General features: G+C 44.1%; 1 long non-coding RNA gene across 1 annotated transcript; it reads left to right on the forward strand.

Moving 5' to 3' along the window:
• Positions 1-256: 256 nt before the first annotated feature.
• Positions 257-5,160, forward strand: LOC146752637 (uncharacterized). Its single transcript, XR_014940517.1, has 4 exons — positions 257-1,412; positions 2,789-2,890; positions 4,263-4,367; positions 5,052-5,160. It is a non-coding gene; the product is annotated as an uncharacterized LOC146752637 (long non-coding RNA).
• The last annotated feature ends 1,619 nt before the right edge of the window (positions 5,161-6,779 follow it).

The following is a 6,779-nucleotide window of genomic DNA, read 5'->3' on the forward strand; positions in this document are numbered from 1 at the left end:
AGCTGTATCTAAAGCCTCCTTCCTTTGGATGGAGGGCTCAGCCTTCACAATGGGGTGAGCGATCCCTTCTTTATTGCAGGGTTTGGGGGTGTTATGGGTCACTTTGGGATGCTCCATCCCTAGAGGTGTTTGAGGCTGTGGGACCTTGGTGTGGTGGTTGGTGACTGTCCCCATAGCAGGGGGTTGAATGGAGATGGTCATTCTTGTTCTCAGTGCTGATCATCATTTGATTCTATGCTCATATATTGCAGAGTATCAGCCCCAGTGCTGGCTCCTATGGGGCGTTGTTCATCACTATCTCCACCTGGACATGGAGCCATTGGCTGCTGCTCTCTGGACTCGGTTCTACAGCCAGTTCTTCATCCATCTCATCATCTTCCCGCCCACTTGGTGTCTTCATCACTTGGACATGAGGATGGTGTGGGGTCCTGCATCAGAGGCCTTGGTGAAGTCTAAGTAGATGATATCAGCAGCTCTTCCTTCGTCTGCTGATGTATCAGTGCCATCATAGAAGTCTATGAGGTCAGTCAAGGAGCATTTGCCCTTGGTGAGGCTGTGTTGGTTCTCCATCGTCACCTCCTGCCTTCCATGAGCCCTGAGTCCTTCTATGAGATCTCCATCATCACCTCCTGCCTTCCATGAGCCCTGGGTCCTTCTATGAGGATCTCCATCATCACCTCCTGCCTCCATGAGCCCTGGGTCCTTCTATGAGGATCTCCATCATCACCTCCTGCTTCCATGAGCCCTGTGTCCTTCTATGAGGATCTCCATCATCACCTCCTGCCTTCCATGAGCCCTGGGTCCTTCTATGAGGATCTCCATCATCACCTCCTGCCTTCCATGAGCTCTGGGTCCTTCTATGAGGATCTCCATCATCACCTCCTGCCTTCCATGAGCCCTGGGTCCTTCTATGAGGATCTGCTTTGTGGTCATTCCCAGCACAGCAGTGGGACCGACGGCTCAGCGGTTCCTGGGCTCATCCCTTCTACCTTCCTACAAAGGAGTGCCATGTTGGCCGTGTTTCTGCTCACCGGACTGCACCCCATTGTCACCACTTCTCAGTCTGCAATGCATCTCATCTGGACTCATAGACTGTTTGATTTCAGGACCTTGGTTGGTCTTGCACTGGGTTGTTGACCTTATAAGGTCCAATGGGGTCTTATGTGGGGCCCTATTGGTTCCAATGGGGTCTCATGGGGCCCCGTTGGTTCCAACATCCCTACCTACCAAACCCAAGGTGAGTGCTGTGTCTATGAGCTCCCTGCAGATGTGGGCAGTGCCTTCATTGCTGTGTTGTGTCCAACAGGTTCCAGCAGAGCACAGAGACGTGCGGCTCCTGATGAGAGCAGTGAGGAACAGAAACCTGCATTGCCTGGACCCAGCTTTGCTGATGGTAACTCTCAGCCCAGCAGGTAAGGGCAGCACACACAATTGCTTTTTACCTGTTCCATACTGAAATTGAAGGTAATGTTCCATTATTATAATGATAATATCTGCTCTCATCCTTCTGCATTCTCTTTTCCTCTGTTCTCTGCTGTTTCTCCAGCATTTCCTGCAGTGTTTCCTTTGTTCTCACTTTATGTTCTGTTCATTCTATGGGCCTTGTTGTTCATTTTGGTGCTTCATTCCCTTCAGCCTTTCATTCCATGTTGGAGTTCCAAGCAGTTTCCTCTGCTGCCTTGCCCCCCATCTTGATGTTTCTTGTAGTGCCCTTTTAGGCCTTGCCCCCCATCTTGATGTTTCTTGTAGTGCCCTGTTGGGCCTTGCCCCCCATCTTGATGTTTCTTGTAGTGCCCTTTTGGGCCTTGCCCCCCATCTTGATGTTTCTTGTAGTGCCCTGTTGGGCCTTGCCCCCCATCTTGATGTTTCTTGTAGTGCCCTGTTGGGCCTTGCCCCCCATCTTGATGTTTCTTGTAGTGCCCTTTTGGGCCTTGCCCCCCATCTTGATGTTTCTTGTTGTGCCCTTTTGGGCCTTGCCCTCCATCTTGATGTTCCTTGCAGTGTTCTTCTGGGCCTTGTCCTAATCTTGATGTTCTGCATGATGTTCCCTTGGGCCTTGCCCTCCATCTTGATGCTTTACGTGATCATTTTTTTGGCCCTTGCCCTCCATCTTGATGTTTCAGCAGTGCTGTTTTGGGCCTTGCCCTCTGTTTTGCAGTTCCATGCAGTGTTCTTTTAGGCCTTGCCCTAAACCTTGATGTTGTATGTGCCCTTTTGGGCCTTGTTCTCCATCTTGATGTTCCTTTAATGCCCTTTTGGGCCTTGTTCTCCATCTTGATGTTCCCTGCCATGTTCTCTTGGGCCGTGCCCTCCTTTTTGTTGTTCCATGCAGTGTTCTTTTGCTGTTTCCATTTGGCCTCCTACTCCGCCTTCCCTTTGCCCTCTGTTCTTGGTGTTTCATACCACTCTCCTTGCTGTTGCTTTCCCTTGGCTGTTTTATTACTGTTGCCCTTGCCTTACTGTTGGTGTTTGCTTTGCTTTCCATTTGTTGGGGCTTTCTGTGCTTGTTCTGCTGCCTTTGGCTCTATGGGGTTTGCTGGGAGGCAGCATTCATGGTAATCTTGACCTTAAGGGAACTTTATGGGATAATTGCAGGAACTTTATGGCCTTAATGGGAAATTTAGTGATAATTGCAGTTTTCTGTAGAGTATCTGTAAATTGAACCCTTTGTTTTTAAGTACCTTTCATTCTAATCATAGTGCAAAATACCATTTTAAAGTAACTGCACCTTTAACCTTAGAAATAGCATTACTTCTATTTCTAATAGTATTTATTCCATCCCTAATAGCATGGATTCTATCCTACTGATGAGAGCAGTGAGGAACAGAAACCTGCATTGCCTGGAATGCTCCAGACCCAGCTTTGCTGATGGTAACTCTCAGCCCAGCAGGTAAGGGCAGCACACACAATTGCTTTTTACCTGTTCCATACTGAAATTGAAGGTAATGTTCCATTATTATAATGATAATATCTGCTCTCATCCTTCTGCATTCTCATTTCCTCTGTTCTCTGCTGTTTCTCCAGCATTTCCTGCAGTGTTTCCTTTGTTCTCACTTTATGTTCTGTTCATTCTATGGGCCTTGTTGTTCATTTTGGTGCTTCATTCCCTTCAGCCTTTCATTCCATGTTGGAGTTCCAAGCAGTTTCCTCTGCTGTTTTGCCCTCCATCTTGATCATCTTTGCAATGTTCTATTGGGCCTTGCCCCCCATCTTGATGTTTCTTGTAGTGCCCTTTTGGGCCTTGCCTCCCATCTTGATGTTCCTTTAATGCCCTTTTGGGCCTTGCCCCCCATCTTGATGTTTCTTGTAGTGCCCTTTTGGGCCTAGCCATCCATCTTGGTGTTTGCTGCAGTTTTCTCTTCAGCTTTGCCCTCCATCTTGATGTTCCTTGCAGTGTTCTTCTGGGCCTTGTCCTCATCTTGATGTTCTGCGTGATGTTCTCTTTGGCCTTGCCATCCATCTTGATGTTTTACATGGTCTTTTTTGGCCCTTGCCCTCCATCTTGATGTTTCAGCAGTGCTGTTTTGGGCCTTGCCCTCTGTTTTGCACTTCCATGCAGTGTTCTTTTAGGCCTTGCCCCACATCTTGATGTTGTATGTGCCCTTTTGGGCCTTGCTCTCCATCTTGATGTTCCCTGCAGTGTTCTTTATGGCCTTGCTCTATCTTGCAGTTCCATGCATCATTCTTTTGGGCCTTGCCCTCTGTTTCATTGTTCCCTTTGTTGTTCTCTTGGCTCTCCACGCTGTTTTCCCTTTGGCCTTTGTTCTTGGTGTTCCCTATAATGGTCTGTTTGCTGTTGCTTTCGCTTTGGCTTTCCCTTGGCTTTCCTTATTGCTTTTGTCCTTGTCTTACCCTTGGCTGCTTGCTTTGCTTTTCTGTTGCAGTGTCTTTCTGTGGTTGTTCTGCTTGTCTTTGGGATTTGCTGGGAAGTTTTGTTTGTGTTAATCTTGATCTGCTCCCCCGGCTTAATGCGGGTTGTAGTGGTAAAGTCTGTAAGCTGTATTTGTTAATGGAACTGAAATTTACCTAATATTTACCCAATACTAAAGGCGTCTGTTATGATAAATGCAGTCATAAAAGTGATGCTCAGTGCTTTATGTGAAAGTTACTTTAATTATGGTCATATTGTGGGATACAATTGTTAAACTTACTGCAAATTTAGACTTAAAAGTAGCATTAATTATATCCATAATAGCATTAATTATATTGCTAATAGCATTAATTCTATCCCAGTGCCTTCATTGCCTTCTTTTGTCCAACAGGTTCCAGCAGAGCACAGAGATGTGCGGCTCCTGATGAGAGCAGCGAGGAACAGAAACCTGCATTGCTTGGACCCAGCTTTGTGATGGTAACTCTCAGCCCAGCAGGTAAAGTCTTGTCCTACTGTGTTGTCTTTGTGTTTTCTCTTTGCTGTTGCTCAGTTGCTTCTTGCAGTGTTTTTCTTGCCCTCCATTTTGGCGTTCCTTGCGTTGTTCTCTTCGGCTTTGCCCTCCATTTTGGTGTATCTTGCATCATTCTTTTGGACTTTGCCGTCCATTTGGGCATCCATTGCATCATTCTTTTGGACTTTGCCGTCCATTTAGGCATCCATTGCATCATTCTTTTGGACTTTGCCGTCCATTTAGGCATCCATTGCATCATTCTTTTGGGCTTTGCAGTCCATTTTGCCATTCCTTTTCTTGTTCTCTTGGGCTTTGCCCTCCTTTTCAGTGTTCCCTGCATCCTTTTGTAGGCCCTTGCCCAATATTTTGATGTTCTCTTGGGTGCTTTCTTCCATTTTGCAGTTTCCTGCATCATTTTGTTGTGCCTTTATGTCCCTATTCCTGTTCTCTGCAGAGTTTTGTGTTGTATTATGTTTTGTTTTGATGTTTTTTGTGCTGCTCTTTTGGGTCTTGCTGTTCATTTTGGCATTCTCTGTGTTCTTCTTTTGCACTTTTTGCTCCATTTTGGTGTTTTTTTGTAGCAGATTTTTGGGCCTTGCCCACTATTTTACATTTTCATGTCCCACTGGCTTCAGCCCATTGATCTAACTATCTCTCTTTCTTCCTCAGGGCCCTTATATTCCCTGGCTGATGGATGTTCCCCTTTGATGCAGCGCTCCATGCTGCCATGCAGGCGTTCAATAAAGCTTTGGGGGGCTGACGATCCATCACAACAGCACATCAGCTACATGTTAGTCAATTAACCTCCATTTAATTGGAATTAGCTTTTGAGTTAAGTTCTGTTAACCCATTTGGTTTAAGGTTTGCGTTCAGTTAACCTTACCCAAATTGGTTTTAGATTTGACATCACGCTTAAACAAATTGGTTTTAGCTTAGTAATGTATTAACTTCACCCACATTGGGTTTTGTTTTGTAATCATTTAACTGCAACTAAATTTGTTTTTGATATGTTGTTAATTAATCTTAATCAAATTGGTTATAGCTTTTCAATTAATTCTTTTAACAAAATTGGTTTTAGCTATCAATCAGTCATTGTTAATTAAATTGGCTTTAGTTTTCTAATTTTTTAATGTTACTTAAATTGGTTGTAGCTTTACAACTGTTTAAGTTTAATCTAATTGGCTGTAGCTTTGCAATCATTTAATCTTAAACTAATTGGCTTTAGCTTTGCAATCATTAAATTTTAAACTAATTGGCTTTAACTTTGCTGTTATTTAACCTTAACCAAATTGGTTTAAGGTTTGATTTCAATTAATATCAGCCAAATTGGCTTTATTTATCCTTGCTTACGGGGCTGGGCTAGCCCATTTTTTTCTATCCGGGCTAACCCAGCCCCGTAACCTACATTTAAGGCCTGAGGGAGCCGAGTTGCTTCCCGGCCACTCTTTGACTCGTGCCCATTTGCGGCCACTCTTTGACTTGTGCCCATTTGTGGCCATTATGAGATTTACGCTGATTTCAGTGTGTGCAATTATTTTTTGTCAACCAAATTGGCTTTTGTTCTGGAGTCAATTAATTTCAACCCAGATTGGCTTCAGCTTTCTATTCAATTATTGTCAACCAAATTGGATTTTGCTTTGGAATCTAATTATCTAATTCTGATTGGCTTAAGTTGGCTTTAGGTTTAAAATTAATTTATGTCAACTAAATTGGCTTCCAATTAACTCAAATTAACTCAAATTAATTGGCTTTATTTTTGAAATCAAATTATTTTAGCCAAATTGGCTTTATTTATCCTTGCTTATGGGGCTGGGCTAGCCCATTTTTTTTTTCTATCCGGGCTAACCCAGCCCCGTAACCACTATCTATGGCCTGAGGGGGCTGAGTTGCTTCCCGGCCACTCTTTGACTTGTGCCCATTTGTGGCCATTTTGAGTTATGCTGGTTTCAGCGCTGTGCTGTTATTTTGAATGTGCCACATTGGCTTTAGCTTTGCAGTCAATTATTGTTAATCAAATTGGCTTTAATACTGAGTCCATTGATGTTTGTGTTATTGAGTTCAATTTTGCCTTGCTGTGTATGTAATGTGCTGATGCTGTAATTGTACCTTGTGCCATGCCAATGTTCTGTATATTTGGATGCTGTAATTGTACCTTGTGCCCTGCAATGTACTCTATATTTGGATGCTGCGTCTGTCAACTGCGCTGTGCTCTGTACTCAACATGTTGATGCTGCGCCTGTAACCCGGGATGGACATTTTGCTGTGTATATGGATGTTGTACATGTACAATGTATTGTGCAATGTGCTGTATATGGATGTTGTACATGTAAAATGTATTGTGCAATGTGCTCTATGTGTTGATGTGATGGTTGAACATTGTGCTGTGCCATGTTCTCA

The sequence above is a fragment of the Coturnix japonica genome, unplaced genomic scaffold, assembly GCF_054131305.1.
Source record: "Coturnix japonica strain WE unplaced genomic scaffold, WE-NBRP24 Scf043, whole genome shotgun sequence".
In the NCBI taxonomy this organism is placed as follows: Eukaryota; Metazoa; Chordata; class Aves; order Galliformes; family Phasianidae; genus Coturnix; species Coturnix japonica.